Source organism: Bubalus kerabau, chromosome 8, assembly GCF_029407905.1.
Source record: "Bubalus kerabau isolate K-KA32 ecotype Philippines breed swamp buffalo chromosome 8, PCC_UOA_SB_1v2, whole genome shotgun sequence".
NCBI classification, from domain to species: Eukaryota; Metazoa; Chordata; class Mammalia; order Artiodactyla; family Bovidae; genus Bubalus; species Bubalus kerabau.
Window position 1 is genome coordinate 34428660 of NC_073631.1, and position 18845 is coordinate 34447504.

Sequence of the window (18845 nt, forward strand, 5' to 3'; positions counted from 1 at the left end):
TTAAGGATAGAACCAAGTATAAAAGCAAAGCTGGGGACTTCTGGTGGCTTGCAGACTATCCTGGGGAAAGGCATGGGATACTTCAGGTGGGGAGAGGGGAGACAGGCAGAAATACCTAACATTATTAGAGTGCCAGAAGCTCTCTTGAATCTGCCTCAAGGTAAATGGACCCCACTCTTAGGGAGAGGTTTGGGGCAGATGGTCGGTGGATCAGCTTTGAGGCCCTAGCTGCGGGAGGCCGGGGCAGCCGTCCGCCCCGCTCGCCCCAGGCCGCCGACAGGAGGCGCGCGAGGGCCTCAGGGTGCCGCTGGCTGGGAGGAGCGGGTGCTGGGCTGGGTCCCGGGCCGGGCGGAGCTCTAGGGCAACTTTTTGGTTGGTTGCCGCCGGGTGCTGATCGCCCAGGCCCCTTTTAAACTGGGTGTCTCCCTGTCTCTCTCCCCTTTCTGCCTCCGCGCGTGACTCGGTAAGTGGCTTTTCACCAGCTCGACGCTAGAGCCCTCCGCGTGGCCCGGGGGTCTCTCCAGTGGCACTTACCAGGAGCGCCCCTCCTGTCCGCGCGTCCGCCCCATGTGGGCGGCTAGGGCTCGTGTTAGACCTCAGCTCGGCTCCCCCTCAGAGAGGCCTCCCAGGCCCCACGGGAGCCGCTGTCAGAGCTCTTCTGCGGCGAGGACATCCTCAGGGTACCGGGGACCCTTCCTCCCTAGAAATAACGCTCTTGGCGCCTAAGGTCCCTCTTTCCCCCAGGGGTCGAGGCGCCTGTCACTTGTGCCTGGGACCCCGATGCTCAAGGGATCCGAGCCACATGGAGCTTCAAGCTCCTTTTGCAATAAAAAGAGAAAAAACAAACAAGACTCTTGGAGGAACCGACCCGGGGCGGAGGCGCAGAGCCCTGGACGGTGTGCGAGTTGGGATGCACGCGGGGCCCCCGCCGGGGGCTCTGAGGACTCTAACACGGTCTATTTAGGAAGCGGATGAGATCATGGGCCTGAAACACTTGAGCCTTCAAGGCAGAGCAGTGTTAATTCCGGTGTTAGCAAGAAACGGAGGTAATTTCGCCCACACAGGCATTCCCCCTCCGCAAATGCCTCTCAGTTGCCACTTCGCTCCGTGGTTGGGCTCTTTAAAAGGTCTACGTGACTCTTGTGGGAGCGGTTAGCTACTGTGAGCCTTGATGAGGGAGCAGTTTTTCTCCCCCACATTCCCTTTTCAGCATTGACAGTGCGTTATGCAGCATGGAACTCTCTTTCCTAACGTGTGTGGGGTCACATGAGCGGGAGGCCCGTCATCGTTTTCTGGCCTGAGAAAAAGTCGGAACCTTTGGGGTTCTGACTTGTGTTCGCCAAGATAAACAGGAAAAGTGGCCCTAGAGAAAGTTTGTCTCGAGGAAGGGTTTCCAAGTTCCACTCTGGTCCTCAGCATTAGAGGGCATTTTAAGTGTTTTACCGGTATACATTCCTATCGAAAGCGCTACTCCCCGGATTTAATAAAATTGGTAAAGATCTCAATTTATAGCTGACTGAATGAAGGAATCGTTATCACTGGTACCGCTTAGTGATCTCTTGAAATGGGAGGCTTGTGGGATGTTTACATGTTTGCCTCAGTGGTGAAAGACCTTTTTACTGATCAGAAAGTATCTGATTTTACTGATGCGAGCTGTGTCCTAAGCATGGCGCCCCCCACCCCCGCTTTTTTTTTAAACAATTCGCTTTAGGAGAGGGACATGGCTGAGAGCCAGTGTCTATTTAAAGACTGTGGGAACTGAGCAAGTGTTGACAGGACTGTTCTCAATTCGATGGCCTCTGCCTCCGCCTCTGTACACTAGTTTCAGGCTTCCTTTGCCTTTTTTTTTTTTTTTTTTTTAATGTGAAGAGTTTGTTTCCATCTTTCATAGGTAGATACTGTTACCAGTAATGTTCATAGTTTTTCCCCAAGTTGATATTCTTCCATGGTAGTGTAACAAGAAGATAAAGTTATAAGGATGGTGACTGCTGACATTCCATAAAATGGAGACGCCCAGGGTGTCTCCTGGCTGGGCATTTCAGGAGATTCCCAGTGTCAGGAAATTCAGGAAAATATTGCTGTTTTACAGGAATTCTACTCAAAGTTAGCTCTTTAGTCACCAAAGGTAAATAGCCCAAGAAGGTACTCTTTACCAAAAAAAAAAGAAAAAAAAAAAAGACACAAAATGCCCAAAACAATATTGTTATTGTCCTCCAATTAAAATAAATAATTTATAAAAACTTAGTGATATTCTTAACATTGTTTTTCTCTCTTTCCTACCAGGCTGACAAGATGCTGACAAGCTTAAGGTATGGACCAAATGGAGAAAATCTGGCCTGAGTTATTAGTTGGATAGAATTCTTGGCCAAGGATGAGAACCCTAATCTGATTGGATACCCTCTGCTCTGATGGGTTAAAGGATTTACCTGAGGCCAGTTTGATGGGCAGGAATGTATTAGTGCAATCATATCCTCCCCCTTTAAACATTATGTTTTTTAAATAAAATGGGGGGGGTGGGCTCTATTAAATAAATAACATTTTATTATGCCAAGAAAAATGTTATTTTACAAAAGTATTTTTAAGTGATTGGCATCTAATCTTTAAAGATGTTTATCTTTGGCAATGGTGGCCATTTTGAGTTCATTTTTTTTTTTAATGTCAGAATATTGCTATGCCTGATTTGACAATATGTAGTTCATTGGGGAATTCATTTTCCTTACCTGCACTGCTTTTATAAACATGGTTTAGTCACTATATTTTCTTAAATCTAATTTAGTAATTGCTGCTCTAATTACCTACTGTGATACTTCTCTTACAGGGCTGGTGCTTGAAAGAAGCTTTTCCAGGAGATAAGGTGTATTTGAACATGTGATGATTGATATATACAGAATAGAGTTTTTTGCTATTTGTCCTTTTCATGGTGGTAGCAGGGGTGAATTTTAGAAAAAAAACTGCCAAGTATCTGTAAAAATATATATCTGCCCTGTAGAGAATTTTCGGCAGAATTCAATTTCATTATTTAAAACAGTTTTTCTGCCATCCAGCCTGAATCTTGACACAGTAGCTAGACTAGCTATTCCACAACTATCTTAAAAGAGAATTTGGTTAGCTGCTTTAATTTACAAAGGTTATTTTTAAATCCCATTCTTTTGACTATGCTAAACCTCTGGGTTTTGTGCTTGCAGTTTTATCATTTTGATGATTAAATTTGACCCATTGTATAGAGGACAGATCAATGGAGGAGTTTGTTGCATAGCATTTTTAGGGTAGGGGCTGAGGAACTGTTCTACACTTTGATTATAGCGGTAATTACATCTGTCAGAAATTTTGAGTTTTACTGAATGTAAATTCAATTTCAATAAATATGACTTAAAAACTTTCCCTTTCTGGCATCTTAAATGACATTTCCAAAGAAATCTGTGGGAAGACTTGGGTCAGTGATTAAGCAGCTGAGAATAAAGTGTCTTGGGTCAGTGATTAAACTGCTGAGAATAAAGTGGGCAAAAACATCAAAATCACCTTGGGATCATGTAAGTGTGTAAATGCTTGAGAAACAGTCAAAGGATGTGTTATCTTACCCATCAAGGGTATACAAGTTTTCTTTATAGATGTTTCAGACAACAGCTTTCTGCAGGGTGTGTGTGAGTGGTATGACACTTCCCTGTCTCTTGACAATGTATACTAGTAGCCACACGGTAGCAGAAAATGAAGTGTGAAAATAACACAACAAAATTTAGACTGACTTTGGCAGATACTGGCTAAACCAGGGAATTAAGTGAGGCGTGAGTGAAAGTTGCTCAGTCTGACTCTGCGACCCCATGGACTGTATGTAGCCTGCCAGGCTCCTCTGTCCAGGGAATTCTCCATGCTAAAATACTGGAGCTGTTCCCCTGGGATCTTCCAAACCCAGGTCTCCCACATTGCAGGCAGATTTTTTACCAGCCGAGCCACCAGGGAGAATGCTGAATAACTGGGTTAATGGCTAAGCTTGGTGCATAAGTTATGTGGATACTTTCCATGGGGATGTGCAAGGGTTCTTTTGAAAAGGGATGGGCCAGTTCATTCCTGTGGATAACAGGTCTAGCCACAGCCTGTTGAGCCCTACTCACCATGACCAGGAACCCTGGCAGCTGTGTTGTGCCATCTTGCCTGTAGGAGGAAGCAGGGCTTTCAGGTGCCTTGTGCTTCCAGGTATGGTGCATAATCGCTCCATCTCCCCCAGCCCGTTTCCCTGTACCCTGACAATGGAGAGTTCTAATACCTTGCTTAAGTAAAATCTAGGACCACCAAAGTGAGTTGCAGCCAGTTCAGCTTGCCCTCCTTGGCATCATACATGCCTACATGCTGCGCTAAAAGCAAGAGTGACTAAGCATGACTAAAACTACCAGGCCCTGAGGAGAAGCAGATCTGGAGCTGAAATGTTTTCAGAGGACTTGTTATTCCAAGGGAGGAGCTTTGGGCATGAAGAAAATCTTTCTTTCTTTTATATCCAAACCACGTTCCGGGAATGATCTGGGGGTGGCTTATAAACAAATTGGGGGCTTTCCTGGTGGCTCAGACAGTAAGAATCCACCTGCAATGTGGGAGACATGGTTTCAATCCCTTGGCTGGGAAGATCCCCTGGATCGGACATGACTAAACTGATAACATGATAATTAGAGGGGAGAACTGGTGCTGAATTTCCAATACTTTGGCGACCTCATGCGAAGAGCCAACTCATTGGAAAAGATCCTGATGCTGGGAAAGACTGAGGGCAAGAGAAGGGATGAGGATGAGATGGTTGGATGGCATCATTAACTCAATGGACATGAGCTTGAGCAAACTCTGGGAGATAGTGAAGGACAGGGAAGCCTGGAGTGCTGCAGTTCATGGGGTCTCGAAGAGTCAGATGAGACATAGCAACTGAAATACAAAAGCTCAGCACCTAGAGTGCAGGATATAAAACCAAGCCACTAGACCTGATGCTTTACGGCTCCCACCAGTATGACTGAGCTTCCTAGGAGTCAGAGGAAATCCAGTTGGCAAATTGGTCATTTTGCACTTGAATGTAAATTTTAAATGGACAAGGTGGAGGAGGCAGGGTCATTTGTATTCTAGGCTCCCTGGAACCCAAATAAGATTCTTATTTCTCCCTCATGATCTGAAATAGAATAGAGAAAGTGGATAACTAAATGAGGATCTAGAGATAGTAAAGAATGATGCATTTGACCCGGGTAGTAAGATCAGTCAGCCAGTGACCAAAGTTGGGGATGAAACCTCAAGAGGAAAGCCATGTTGAGACTGAATAAGTAAACAGATGTGTATGGAAAACTTATTTTAATTTTGTACTCATAAAAATTGCCTTTCCAAAATTTTCCCTGTGTTTGTAAACTGAAAAGTTTATAAAGTGGTTCTGGTATTTTATAAAATTCTCAGACTTGGGACTGTGCAACCACAGCTAGCAAGCCCCCTGGTGGAGTTGATCTGTACTGCAAAGGCCAAGTATCAAGGTACCCTCCACAGTTGCCATCTGCATTTCCGGAATAGCTCCACATCAATCTGGTTCAGTTCAGTTCAGTCATGAGCTAAAACCTAGTTAATTCAGGATGATGTAGGTCACCATGATTTGTTTCTGGGAATGTTGTAGTTGATGGAATGATTTTCCAGTTGGGCAAATGCTCTGACATGTTACTCCCACTATCTATGGCAGAATAGAGCCCATTGTATTATTTACAGGCCTTCTGTAGTGGAGAAAAATGTGGAACTTTGAGAATTATCATAGGGTTCAAACTACTCCAGTACAGCCACTAGCTACATGTGGCTATTGAACACTTGCCATGTGGCTAGTGCAAATTGGTAATAAGCTGAGGTGTAAAAAACATAAGCTTTGGAAGAATTATTTTTAAAAGTACATTTACAACCTTTTGTGTTTTTTAGATTCCACTGATACAGAAAACAAATTTGTGGTTACCAAAGGGGAGAAGGAAGTGGGGAGGGACAAACTAGGGGTATGGGATTAACAGATACAAGTTGCTGTAGTACATAAAATAGATAAGCAATAAGGGTATACCCACTATCTTGTAATAACTTTATTGTAATCTGCAAAAATACTGAATCACTATGTTGTACACCTGGAACTAACACAATACTATATTATAATACGAATACTATAATACACAATACTTAATAATACTTAATACACAATACTATAAAAAAGCAAAATGGCTGTCTGGGGAGGCCTTACAAATAGCTGTGAAAAGAGAGAAGCGAAAAGCAAAGGAGAAAAAGAACTATATAAGCATCTGAATGCAGAGTTCCAAAGAATAGCAAGAAGAGATAAGAAAGCCTTCCTCAGCAATCAATGCAAAGAAATAGAGGAAAACAACAGAATGGTAAAGACTAGAGATCTCTTCAAGAAAATTAGAGATACCAAGGGAACATTTCATGCAAAGATGGGCTCAATAAAGGACAGAAATGGTATGGACCTACAAGAAGCAGAAGATATTAAGAAGAGGTGGCAAGAATACACAGAAGAACTGTACAAAACAGATCTTCATGACCCAGATAATCACGATGGTGTGATCACTCACCTAGAGCCAGAACATCCTGGAATTTGAACTCAAGTGGGCCTTAGAAAGCATCACTACGAACAAAGCTAGTGGAGGTGATGGAATACCAGTTGAGCTATTTCAAATCCTGAAAGATGATGCTGTGAAAGTGCTGCACTCAATATGCCAGCAAATTTGGAAAACTCAGCAGTGGCCACAGGACTGGAAAAGGTCCATTTTCATTCCAAGCCCAAAGAAAGGCAATGCCAAAGAATGCTCAAACTACCACACAATTGCACTCATCTCACATGCTAGTAAAGTAATGCTCAAAATTCTCCAAGCCAGGCTTCAGCAATACGTGAACCGTGAACTTCCTGATGTTCAAGCTGGTTTTAGAAAAGGTAGAGGAACCAGAGATCAAATTGCCAACATCCGCTGGATCGTGGAAAAAGGAAGAGAGTTCCAGAAAAACATCTATTTCTGCTGTATTGACTATGCCAAAGCCTTTGACTGTGTGGATCACAATAAACTGGAAAATTCTGAAAGAGATGGGAATACCAGACCACCTGACCTGCCTCTTGAGAAATCTGTATGCAGGTCAGGAAGCAACAGTTAGGACTGGACATGGAACAACAGACTGGTTCCAAATAGGAAAAGGAGTACGTCAAGGCTGTATATTATTACCCTGCTTATTTAACTTATATGCAGAGTACATCATGAGAAATGCTGGGCTGGAAGAAACACAAGCTGGAATCAAGATTGCCGAGAGAAATATCAATAACCTCAGATATGTAGATGACACCACCCTTATGGCAGAAAATAAAGAGGAACTAAAAAGCCTCTTGATGAAAGTGAAAGAGGAGAGTAAAAAAGATGGCTTAAAGCTCAACATTCAGAAAATGAAGATCATGGCATCCAGTCCCATCACTTCATGGGAAATAGATGGGGAAACAGTGGAAACAGTGTCAGACTTTATTTTTCTGGGCTCCAAATCCCTGTAGATGGTGATTGCAACCATGAAATTAAAAGATGCTTACTCCTTGGAAGGAAAGTTATGACCAACGTAGATAGCATATTCAAAAGCAGAGACATTACTTTGCCAACAAAGGTCCATCTAGTCAAGGCTATGGTTTTTCCAGTGGTCATGTATGGATGTGAGAGTTGGACTGTGAAGAAAGCTGAGCGCCGAAGAATTGATGCTTTTGAACTGTGGTGTTGGAGAAGACTCTTGAGAGTCCCCTTGGACTGCAAGGAGATCCAACCAGTCCCTTCTGAAGGAGATCAGTCCTGGGTGTTCTTTGGAAGGACTGATGCTAAAGCTGAAACTCCAGTACTTTGGCCACCTCATGCAAAGAGTTGACTCATTGGAAAAGACTGATGCTGGGAGGGATTGAGGGCAGGAGGAGGAGGGGACGACAGAGGATGAGATGGCTGGATGGCATCACCGACTCGAGATGGACATGAGTTTAGGTGAACTCCGGGAGTTGGTGATGGACAGGGAGGCCTGGTGTGCTGCAGTTCATGGGGTTGCAAAATCAGACACGACTGAGCAACTGAACTAAACTGAACTGATAATACACTTAATACTATAATACACAATACCATAAATCAACTATACATCAATAAAAAATAATATAAAATCTTAATTTTATATTGATTACAAGTTAAATGATAGTATTTTGGAAATATTAAAATTATATATAAATGTGACTTGCATTTCTGTTAGGCAGTACTGATCTAAAACATGAAATATTCATGGAAACATGAAGATAGTGGCCCCCTAATCCAAGAAAGAAAGATGTTGGTGTCCTACTACACAGGGAGGGCCTGGAGGATAAGCAAAAGTAAAATTAAGTAATTCTGGACGTAAAATGCAGAATTCACAGGTAAGAAGACAATTTTCAAGGACAGGAGGTGCAGGTGTGGGGAGCCAGTGGTACAGACTTGGCATAAATTATACACTCAAGCTGCTAGCGCTTCTGGAGCTTTTAAATAAAAGACCAGAATGGATTCATTAAATACTTGTTCCGAGACTCCCCTGTGCAAGTACGTGTATTCATTAGGATAATCAAAGGTCAGGGGACAGGATGTACTATATCCCCTCAAAACACAGCCTCCTTAGTGAAGAATCCATGTGAAGAACAGTTCTGGTTTCCTGACCCAGTTGGTTGCATCTGTGTGTGTAGTAACAATGGTCTTTCAGGTTTTTCATGGAAGGAGAAAAATTACGGGAGGTGGCACCTTAAATAGTACCAGAACTTATGTACAGTATAATTTTTCAAAATACCGTATGTTAAGCAAAATGTTCACAAAATTTTCTCTGCCATGTTTTCACTCAACTCAGCTCTAAGAAGCAGGTCTGTGTAAAATCCCTTTTTGTAATTTTCTTACTAATGGATGAATTTTAGCCATTTTGTCTTTTAACAATAGGTGGACATTTTTTCCTTTAGTTTTCATGTTTGCCTTAAGCAGTGATTCTTAAGAGGGGCTTTGGGGGTGGGGGGACTCTTTAACCTCCTTGGGGACATTTGGTCATGTCTGAAGACATCTGTGATTCTCACAAGTGGGTAGGCAAGGCCTGCTCCCGGCATCTAGTGTGGTGTGGAGGCCAACATCTCTACTGGGCAGAGGCTGAAAAACCCTATCTTAGAAAATACCATTCCCAACAGCACGAGCCTCTAAAGTGGTACTGAGTGTGCTGCACACTACTCCCCAAATTCTCCTCCCCTCCAAAGGTTCTCTGTACCTTGAGGCCCAAGGGGCCTGCATTGCCAGCTTCATTGTTCTCACTTCTAAGTGAATTTTCATTTCATAGTATTTACAAAATAGCAATTCATTATTTTAAGCAAAGAACTATTGGGATTTTCTTCTAGGTTCCCCAAAGTTAGTTTGAGTGTTGACTGTTATAAGCATCCAGAAACTCAACAATTGCTCATCACAAACTAGTGGTTTTCTTAATCAGAGTTAACTGGTCAAACTGATGTTTCAGCTTGATCACTGAGACAAAGCTTACCCAAGTCAGCTGAGGGACCATCAGATTCCTGGCCTGGACCTAGACTCCAGAAACCACCCAAAAGTTGTTACCATGATCTACTTCAAAAAATAGCTTCAGTCCTTACAAAAGAACATTCACAAACCAGCTGTGAAACAAAAACTCAAGGAACTGAGACCAAACATCATTGATCATGATCCAGCTCCAATTTTAACTGAAGATCTGCCTAATTTTAGAACCAAAAGAACAACAAAGACCTGAAAACACTGAGTTATGCTGGGAAAACTAAAACAAGCCCCTCTGAGTTGGCTGGAGTGGAATCTGAGTTGTTAATGCCTGTGCCACCAGTCAGACCCCTTTCAAACTCTGGCAAGTCACTGTCACCCCAAAGATGCATTTAAAGCAGTTGATGCTGTTGGCAGAGGTGATGGATGACATAATTGTTCTCAAATGTAGCAGTGGAACAAGATAGGCTCCCATAGCAACTCGGGAAAATCACTGGAAACAGTGAGATTTGGGGCCAGTATTAGTGGGGCTCTGCCTACCTCTCAGGTTGAAGTGCCCTTCCTTGCTGTCTTCTGAGAATGGGCATTTGTAATCATACACTTTCTTGCATAAAAATATATAGCACGTGGCCTGTGGTTACAGGCTAGCATGCCAAACTGCTGTGGCCCCAGGGCCAGCATGACCAGGATGAAGTGGATGAGGTCCCTGAGGTTGTTCAGGGAGCACTGTACGCCGTTCACAGCGCTTCACTCTGCTTCTGGAATGTTCTGAAGAAGCCAGATTATGGTGATGTCAAAGGACCAAAGGCCTACAGGGCAGCGGTGTTAGGGGAGAAGAAATGGAAAAAAATATCAGACACTTTGGTGAGAATTCCAGCTGTAGCACTGACTTGCACAGTCAGGTTGGGTAAATGAAGCTTTCGGTGGCTCAGTTTCCTCATTTGTGAGATGGGAATCTCAAGATCCCATCTCAGTGGAGGATTACATGAGACAATACTGTGATGTGTACACTATCATGCCTGGCATGGTAATTACAATCAATAATTTGTCATAGGATAAATTATATTTTTGAATCACCATCACCACCAGTATCACTGGGTAGCAATATAATTTCATTTTGGGTATATTTATTTATGTCTCCATTTCATGCCCCAAACAGAACAAAGAACCAAGTCTTGGGCTTCACATTCAGCTCCAATTCCATGTTTTTCCCTCTTCCCTCCTGGTTTGTCAAAGACGAAATTAGCTTCCTCTCCCCTCCCCACCTTCAACCACATTTGTTGTGATTGGCTATCCACTCCAACATTCTTGCCTGGAGAATCCCATGGACTGAAGCTACAGTCCAGGGGGTCACAAAGAGTCGGACACAACTGAGTGACTAACCCTTTCAGTAGTCACTAAATCATGTCGGACTCTTCCGACCATTTGATTACACTTGGAAAGCAGCCTCAGGACCTGCCATGCAGGCACCAAATAAGTGAGAAACCAGGTGGCAATGCTGTCCTTGAGTGACAGTCCTGGAGGCTCCGGCGCCTGTTCCAGATTCTGCCAACAGCCATTTCCTGGATTCTCCCTGAAATCCAGCTCTGGCCCTGCACAGGCGTCTTTTTTGCCTTGTCCTGATCTCTGGACTCAGCCCTGAGCTCAAGAATAATTTGGATTGAACATGCTGTGTCCTCCAGTGTCTGTCCCTGAAGAGCACTGGCCAGGCCTTCTGTCCTCATAGGCTGCCCTTGTCACCATGCGGCGGCCCTCTCCTGGGACTCTGGCCCGGGCTCCCCCTCCTTCCAGGCCATCCCAACCACTCAGCACACAACCTCGAAGCCCCAGAGCTTGGCCTGCCAGAGGACTCTGACCTGGAGCTCACCTGTGAACTGGCACGTGGCCCCTAAGACCTGGTGCTGACAGGTTGGAGATATTTATAAAATGCTGCAGCCGCACAACATGAGAGCTGATTCTGCACTGACAGAACTGTTTGTAAACTGAGGACAGAAAGAGTCGTGGCGCTTAGATTTTAGAAAGCAAAGGGACTGTGGAGCAATGTGTCAAATCATGCTGTAGCCAAAGTTCTGTAACTTAGTTTCCACCCAGAATGAAAACAAGTATTTGCTGAGCAGATGCCTATGGTGCACTCTGTGCCTGGGGATTCGTGGTGGACAGCCAGGCGGCCACAGGCCACTGGTCCCATGGAGACACCAAGACAGCCACCAGGCCTGGCCATGCTAAATACACTAACCAGGGCTCGACACTATATCCTTTGGGGCACTGATGCTTTTACCATGTGCAGTTTTGACCACGCCGCCAACCCTGAGGTTGTTTGCAATTCTGCTGGGAATAAAAGTGAGTGCCATTTGCTGGTGGTGACCGTGCATGTGGGAGTCATCCAGTATCTTGGCTCTCCATCTCACTGCCCACTCCGCTCTCTGCACTTACACAACAATGCTCGTGAAAGCACCACAATCACAGCCAAAATATACAAATGATGACGACTGAAGACGAGAGTTAATATTCATTTTCAGTAAATAGCTCTGATACCTGTGAAGGTTCTGCGCTAGGCACATCCCCTCCAGGAATTATTTCAAGGCATCCTCAGCACTTCCCTGATAGGAAGATACCATCATTACTATCCCATCTTACAGATAAGGAAACAGGGGCACAGGGAGCTTAGGTAACATGTCAACATCCTTGGGCAGCCTGGCTCCACATCCTGAGCTGGCTCCCTCGTGAGTGTCAAGCATGTTCTGGTGTTTCTGGTATCCTTATCAAGAATCAACAAGAAGAACTGCTATTGCCATGGAGAAAAACCCCAAGTTCCTCTCAGGCTCCTCTAGATTGTAGGCATTGCCAACAAGATTCCACATTCTCTAAACGTGATGTTTCTTTTGTCAGGAAGAGTCATTTGGACTTCTTTTTCCCTTTAGAACTAGTTTATTCTCATAATATAATGTGAATTGCGTAATCTTAAATTGCCAACCCGCATTCAATCATTTGTTCAATCAAAGACTGGGAAATACAAACCAAATAGCCTAATAAAAGGTAACTCACCCATCAGGTCCTTCACTTAACATATTTTAGAGGTTAGGTCATCTCCAGATGAAAGGACAGGTTTCTAAATCATCTATTTGGAATTAGGAACGATTCCTTTCTCAAACATGCACATCACATCAGAGGAATGCAGTTCCCAGGCGAGCCCATGGCTTTATAACCCCTGGAACTAGACTACAAACCTCTCATTTTCGCTCTCCCCATATCCCCAAGATTCTGTGGACCAAGACATGACAGAAATCAGGAAACCCGAACCCCATGCCCCCACCCCACTGTGGCCGGCCCCAGAGGTGAGGAGGGGAAGCTCTGAGCCACAGGAAGACCGGGGGCCTTGCTGAAGCCCAGCGTCAGCTGAGATTCACAGCAGAAGCAGGCTGGGAGATGCTGAGTAAAGGAGGAAGTCAGCTTTCGATCCTTCTTCCACCACCCACCAGGACCCTCCATTCCATCACTTTGGCCCTGGGGGTGGAGGATTAGAGCCGTGGCCTGGCTTAGAGCTGTGGCCTCAGGGAGGAGTTCTGGAAATGATGACTGTGGATTGGGGATAGGGGTCAGGGATTGGGCACAAAAGTAATGCTTCCTGGGTGGAAACTGGATTACAGGCAGTTCATGTCTAAGAACAAAGTCCAGACTCTTTGCAGGTTGAGCATCTGCAGGTTGAATCACTCAGGGCCAACAGGCTGTCAACCCCGTCACTGCTGATACCCAACATGTCACTGATGAATTCATCAGGCATAAAATGACCAAAACTTTTTTAAACATCCTTACCAAACACCCTTACCAAATCATTAATGTCCTCATTGCCAGGGGTGAATGACATATGGTTGGAGACAGAGCTCTGAGACCAAGTTCTCAGGGTGACAAACTTGTAATGCTCAGTCAGGCACCTTGTCTCTGGGACAGGATTTCCTTCCTCTTCCCCAGGCAACTAAAGATAACTTTGGCCTCACCAAGCTGTCCTCTTTCCCCTCTCCCCATCCCAGTTCCACAGAGAAAAGATCCAGGTCAAAATACTCCTTCAGTGTAGATGCCATCTGAAGCATTTACATGCTTGAAAGTGAAAGTGTTAATTGCTCAATTGTGTCCGACTCTTTGCAACCCCATGGACTGCAGCCCACCAGGCTCCTGTGTCCATGGAATTTTTCAGGAAAAAATACTGGACTAGGTGACAATTCCCTCCTCCAGGGGATCTTCCCAACCCATGGATTCAACCTCGGTCTTCTGCATTGCAGGCAGATTCTTTACCATCTGAGCTACACCCTGGAAATAACTATTTTCACTTTCCCAGATCTCCACATTTTCACATTTTGGCCTTTGCACAACTGTCCGCTTTGCCTGGAGCATTCTTCACTCTTCATGTCACCCACCTAGCTTGCCCTTCAGTTCAGTTCAGTTCAGTTGCTCAGTCGTGTCTGACTCTTTGCAACCCCATGAATTGCAGCACGCCAGCCCTCCCTGTCCATCACCAACTCCCGGAGTTCACTCAAACTCACGTCCATTGAGTCGGTGATGCCATCCAGCCATCTCATCCTCTGTCGTCCCTTCTCCTCCTGCCCCCAATCCCTCCCAGCATCAGAGTCTTCTCCAATGAGTCAACTCTTCGCATGAGGTGGCCAAAGTACTGGAGTTTCAGCTTTAGCATCATTCCTTCCAAAGAACACCCAGGGCTGATCTCCTTTAGAATGGACTGGTTGGATCTCCTTGCAGTCCAGGGGACTCTCAAAAGTCTTTTCCAACACCACAGATCAAAAGCATCAATTCTTCAGCGCTCAGCTTTCTTCACAGTCCAACTCTCACATCCATACATGACCACTGGAAAAACCATAGCCTTGACTAGATGGACCTTTGTTGGCAAAGTAATGTCTCTGCTTTTGAATATGCTATCTAGGTTGGTCATAACTTTTCTTCCAAGGAGTAACCGTCTTTTAATTTCATGGCTGCAGTCACCATCTGCAGTGATTTTGGAGCCCAAAAAAGGAAAGTCTGACACTGTTTCCACGTTTTCCCCCTTCTATTTGCCATGAAGTGATGGGACCAGATGCCATGATCTTCGTTTTCTGAATGTTGAGCTTTAAGCCAACTTTTTCACTCTCCCCTTTCACTTTCATCAAGAGGCTCTTTAGTTCCTCTTCACTTTCTGCCATAAAGGTGGTGTCATCTGCATATCTGAGGTTATTGATATTTCTCCCAGCAATCTTGATTCCAGCTGGTGCTTCCTCCAGCCCAGCGTTTCTCATGGTGTACTCTGCATAGAAGTTAAATAAGCAGGGTGACAATATACAGCCTTGACGTACTCCTTTTCCTATTTGGAACCAGTCTGTTGTTCCATGTCCAGTTCTAACTGGACATGGAACTTGCCCTTCAGGGATCTCTTAATTGTGTCTCCCTCTGGGAAGGCTTCCCCAACCCCCAAGACCAGATTTGGTGTCCCTCCTATGTGTCTCTGATCCTCTGTCCTTTCCTAACACAGCTCCTGTCACATTGTGTTGTTGGCTGTTGCTACTTACTGATTCATTGGTCTCCCATGCAGACACTCAGTGGAGCTAAGACCTCGTCTGATAAAGCACTCTTGTATCCCCAGTGTCTAAAACAGCTCCTGTCATGTAATGGGTTCTTGGTGAACGAATGATGAAGGCTTACAATGACACAGCGGTGAGTCCATGAAATGCTTCTACAATTACTTAGCAACATCACAGGCTGCAGAAAATCCTATGCCACACATGACCCACTGCTCACTGATTCTTGCCAGGATCACATTGAGAGGAGAAAGATAATGGAGATGTAAGACAGGATGCTTAGAGTCCTGCCCTCATTCAAACAGAACTGTGCTATTGGTCCAGTGACTGGAGGAACATTCTGGAAGGATAGGTTGGTTCCTGTTTCTTTCAAAGGAATAAATACAGACCTGGTCTTTTAGCAACTCATGGTTTGAAGAAAAGTTTTTGCTTAATGGAAGTAAGAAAACAGCCAGATCAAAAGGACTTCCAGGAGCAAGCACGGAAAATACACTGAGTGTCAGACAACCCATGTGGAACCAGCTGGATATGATTCCCATGGTGACCAAGCCATAGTGTCCCCTGAGCCTGGGGAAGAGAACTGTGCCCATCAGGCCAGATAAAGCAGAAAGGGCTGTGAAGATGCTGAGCAGAGAGCCTCCGATCCTTGGACATAGGTGGAGCCAGTGGTGATGCAGTCAAAGCCCAGCACCTTTATGCAGAGGAAAGCCAGGCCCAGGCCAGGCCAAGAAGACAGTCTGCCTGCAGTAGGCTTCCCACCCTCACGGCACATGCGCACCAGCCTCCACGTATTTTGAAGGCAGACAGAAAACTCTGAGACTGTGGCCTGTTGGCCTGCAAGGTTAGGCTTACAGTTCTTTGGCTTTTCCAAAGTTTTGGACTTGTCAGTGAATCCATCAGTGGTTTCCCAAGAGTCCATTTCACCTGAAATAAAATCCAAATAAGCTGCATGTCAGCACTTGCCCTGATGCCCTCAGCCCACCCCAACCTCATCTGCTTCTTTGTTGGACAATTCCTGGGGGCACTGATGACTTCCTACCCCAAGTATTTGGGTGTCTTTAAATGAGAGTCTCTGTCCAGAAATAGCAACGTGAGGGCAGGCTGCAGGTGTCCAGAAGTCAACGCCCCTGGCAACAAGCCCTGACCAATGAGTGACAACACTGGGTGTTTCACTCCAGTTCCTTCACCCTTGGTGGGATGATTTGGAGGTTTGTCCTGCACTGTCTCTCATAGGGCCCCAGGGAACAGACCCCTAATTTCCTGCAACACTAGTCCATACAGTAACATGTTCTTTATTGGCTTGTCTCCCTTCCTCGTCTCACATCCAATTCCTTCGCCACGCTTCCTGGGACCACCTTCCAAATAGATTACTTTTCACCTCAAATCCTTGTCTCCAGGATTGCGCTGGAGAGAACCCAGACTAAGACATACAGTGAAGTCAGGAGGTGGATGTTGACCAGAGAGGGAAGACACAGGAGAGAGTAAAGAACAGAAGTGCACAAGCTTGAGATGCAGCAACAAGCTCTTGGAAATAGTGGTAGATATTTCCTTTGAAGTTCTTTTCTGAAGAAGTAGATACTCATGAAAAGAGAATGACAAATACCTTTTTGTCTTCCAGGACAGAATAGGCAATGACTGCAAACAGATTTTTAAAATATGCAAGTATTTGTAAGACATAGCATAAATTAAACTCCAAAAAAGGATTAGAAGAGCCAAACAAGGCTACGAAGGAAGGAGAACGGGTTATGTGAGCTAAATCTGCTCTAGCTCAAGAGCTGTGGGAAGGGTGAATTTGGTCATAGAAAAAAATTTATTGCCATAGCAGGTTTTTTTTTTAAAGACAGCAATAACAACAATAATGAATAAAGCTGCTAACACTGACAAGTTCTACTATATGTGGAAGGAAATAGGGCTTTATGAGGACTGTCTTATCTAATCACATCCCTGCCATTAGTTCTGTTACTGTTATCCTATCTATCTACTTACTCCATTCATCCATCATGTAAATATGTATATCTATTTATCTATCTCCACAGATACTTATATTTCATCCATATAGTGAGATCTGGTGAGGTTAATTGCAAAAGAACTTAAGAGAAAAGATAATTATAAGGAGTCCAGAAAGGGAAACAATCCCTGGGCTGTGTTTCCCTGGCAGATGGGCAACACTGTCAGTAGGCAGGTATGGTTCTTGTCTTGAGAGAATGGGGTCATATTTAGTACTGGCAGGTTCCCTTTCCTGTCATCCTCATCCTAATGATAAACAATTTCTGATTTTAAAAACACTGTTGGTAGCAGGGATGGCCATTTTATCTATTGTCTTGACCAACAAATAGCCCATATTCCCTGACATAGTTGTCTCTCTAGCTTAGCAGCATTAGGAAAGTGGCTTATAAGTAAGATAGGGAGGAGTAATTTGCCCTAAGGACCATGAAATAGGTTTCTCAGGCTGTAAACTGCACATTCCCTGGGGGAGTGCTACTCACAGTGGCAACTCTCTGAATGGAATCACTGGAGTTGTTTAGTAGACAACCTGTGTAACTGTACATGGCAGACCACCTGCTCTCACCAATGAGATCAACCGTATGAACTGAATGTCCAGTAGTTCTACTGGAGCCTTCTCATTTCTCACAGTTTCCAGGCATATTTGCAGACAAAATATTGAGATTATAGTTAGAAACTAGCTCTGGAAAGAAGAAATAGAACATTGACATATAGGAAGGAAAAAAACCAAGAGCTGTCTCTGAGTTTGCATTACTTTGAATGTTTACAGCCTCTTGTTGCCTTTCTAGGAAATGCCCTCCTGTATTGTTGCTGGGGTTTTACAGCCAATTGGGGAACTAGTTGAAAAACCCTGGACAGAAACTCAACAAGAAGTGAAACCAAATTCCATTTAAGAATGAAACCACAACCGATCACATGAGATGCCCATGTCATCACCTGGTGCACAGAGAGGGAAGCAAATATACTGACGGTCTGGTCCAGATGCCAGGCAGGTGCATTCATCCTTATAAGAGAGAGGAGACAAACAGTGCAACTGAGTGGATGGATCTCTCTTCCCAGTGAATTTAATGTTGTGTATTTACTAGAGTTGAGTGACATTTGGATTATAATCACATTGGGTGAGTGGCAGTGAAAACAGAAAACATCCCTTTTAGTCTGACTATAGATTAATCATAGGGTTTTCAACCTGGAAAAGACCTTTGAGATCAGTTCTTCTGGAACTTGAACAATTAACCCATGAGTAAACTGAAGATTAGAGAAATTATGTCACTTAGAACAAATTATTCTAACTCCTGTCTCAGTACTTTCTATCACATCCCACTATCAGAACAACAGTATTAATATCCATTTTTATGACTAAAATATTGACAGGGATGAGGGGGGAAACGGAGCACAAAGGACAATGACAGCTCAATACTTATTCTGTGCCAGACACACAGTTCTAAGCCTTCTATACATATTCATCTCACTTAATCTTCACAACGCCAAGGGGTCCACAGCATCTCCCTTTTACGAATTAGGAACTGGAGACATAAAGAAGTGAAATTATTTAAGGTCACAGAGAAGGTAAACGGTGGAGCTGAGATTCAAACCCAGGCAGTCTGACCCCAAAGTTTATTCTCTTAACTATTCTACCATCATTGAAGAACGTATTTACAAGATGATTTTTAAAATTAGAATAAATTAAACAAACTTTAAATCTGAATCTATGGCCTTGCAGATGCCACCACCCTGGACCCTCCCTTGCTGTCTAGCC

At 44.3% G+C, this 18845-nt stretch overlaps 1 long non-coding RNA gene and 1 other non-coding gene across 2 annotated transcripts; both read left to right on the forward strand.

The window, feature by feature from the left end:
• The first annotated feature begins 354 nt into the window (after window positions 1–354).
• LOC129659020 (uncharacterized) lies at window positions 355–3378 on the forward strand. Its single transcript, XR_008717737.1, has 3 exons — window positions 355–463; window positions 2284–2309; window positions 2819–3378. It is a non-coding gene; the product is annotated as an uncharacterized LOC129659020 (long non-coding RNA).
• On the forward strand, window positions 2363–2435 carry LOC129659743 (small nucleolar RNA SNORD93). Its single transcript, XR_008718218.1, has one exon. It is a non-coding gene; the product is annotated as a small nucleolar RNA SNORD93 (small nucleolar RNA).
• Window positions 3379–18845: the final 15467 nt, after the last annotated feature.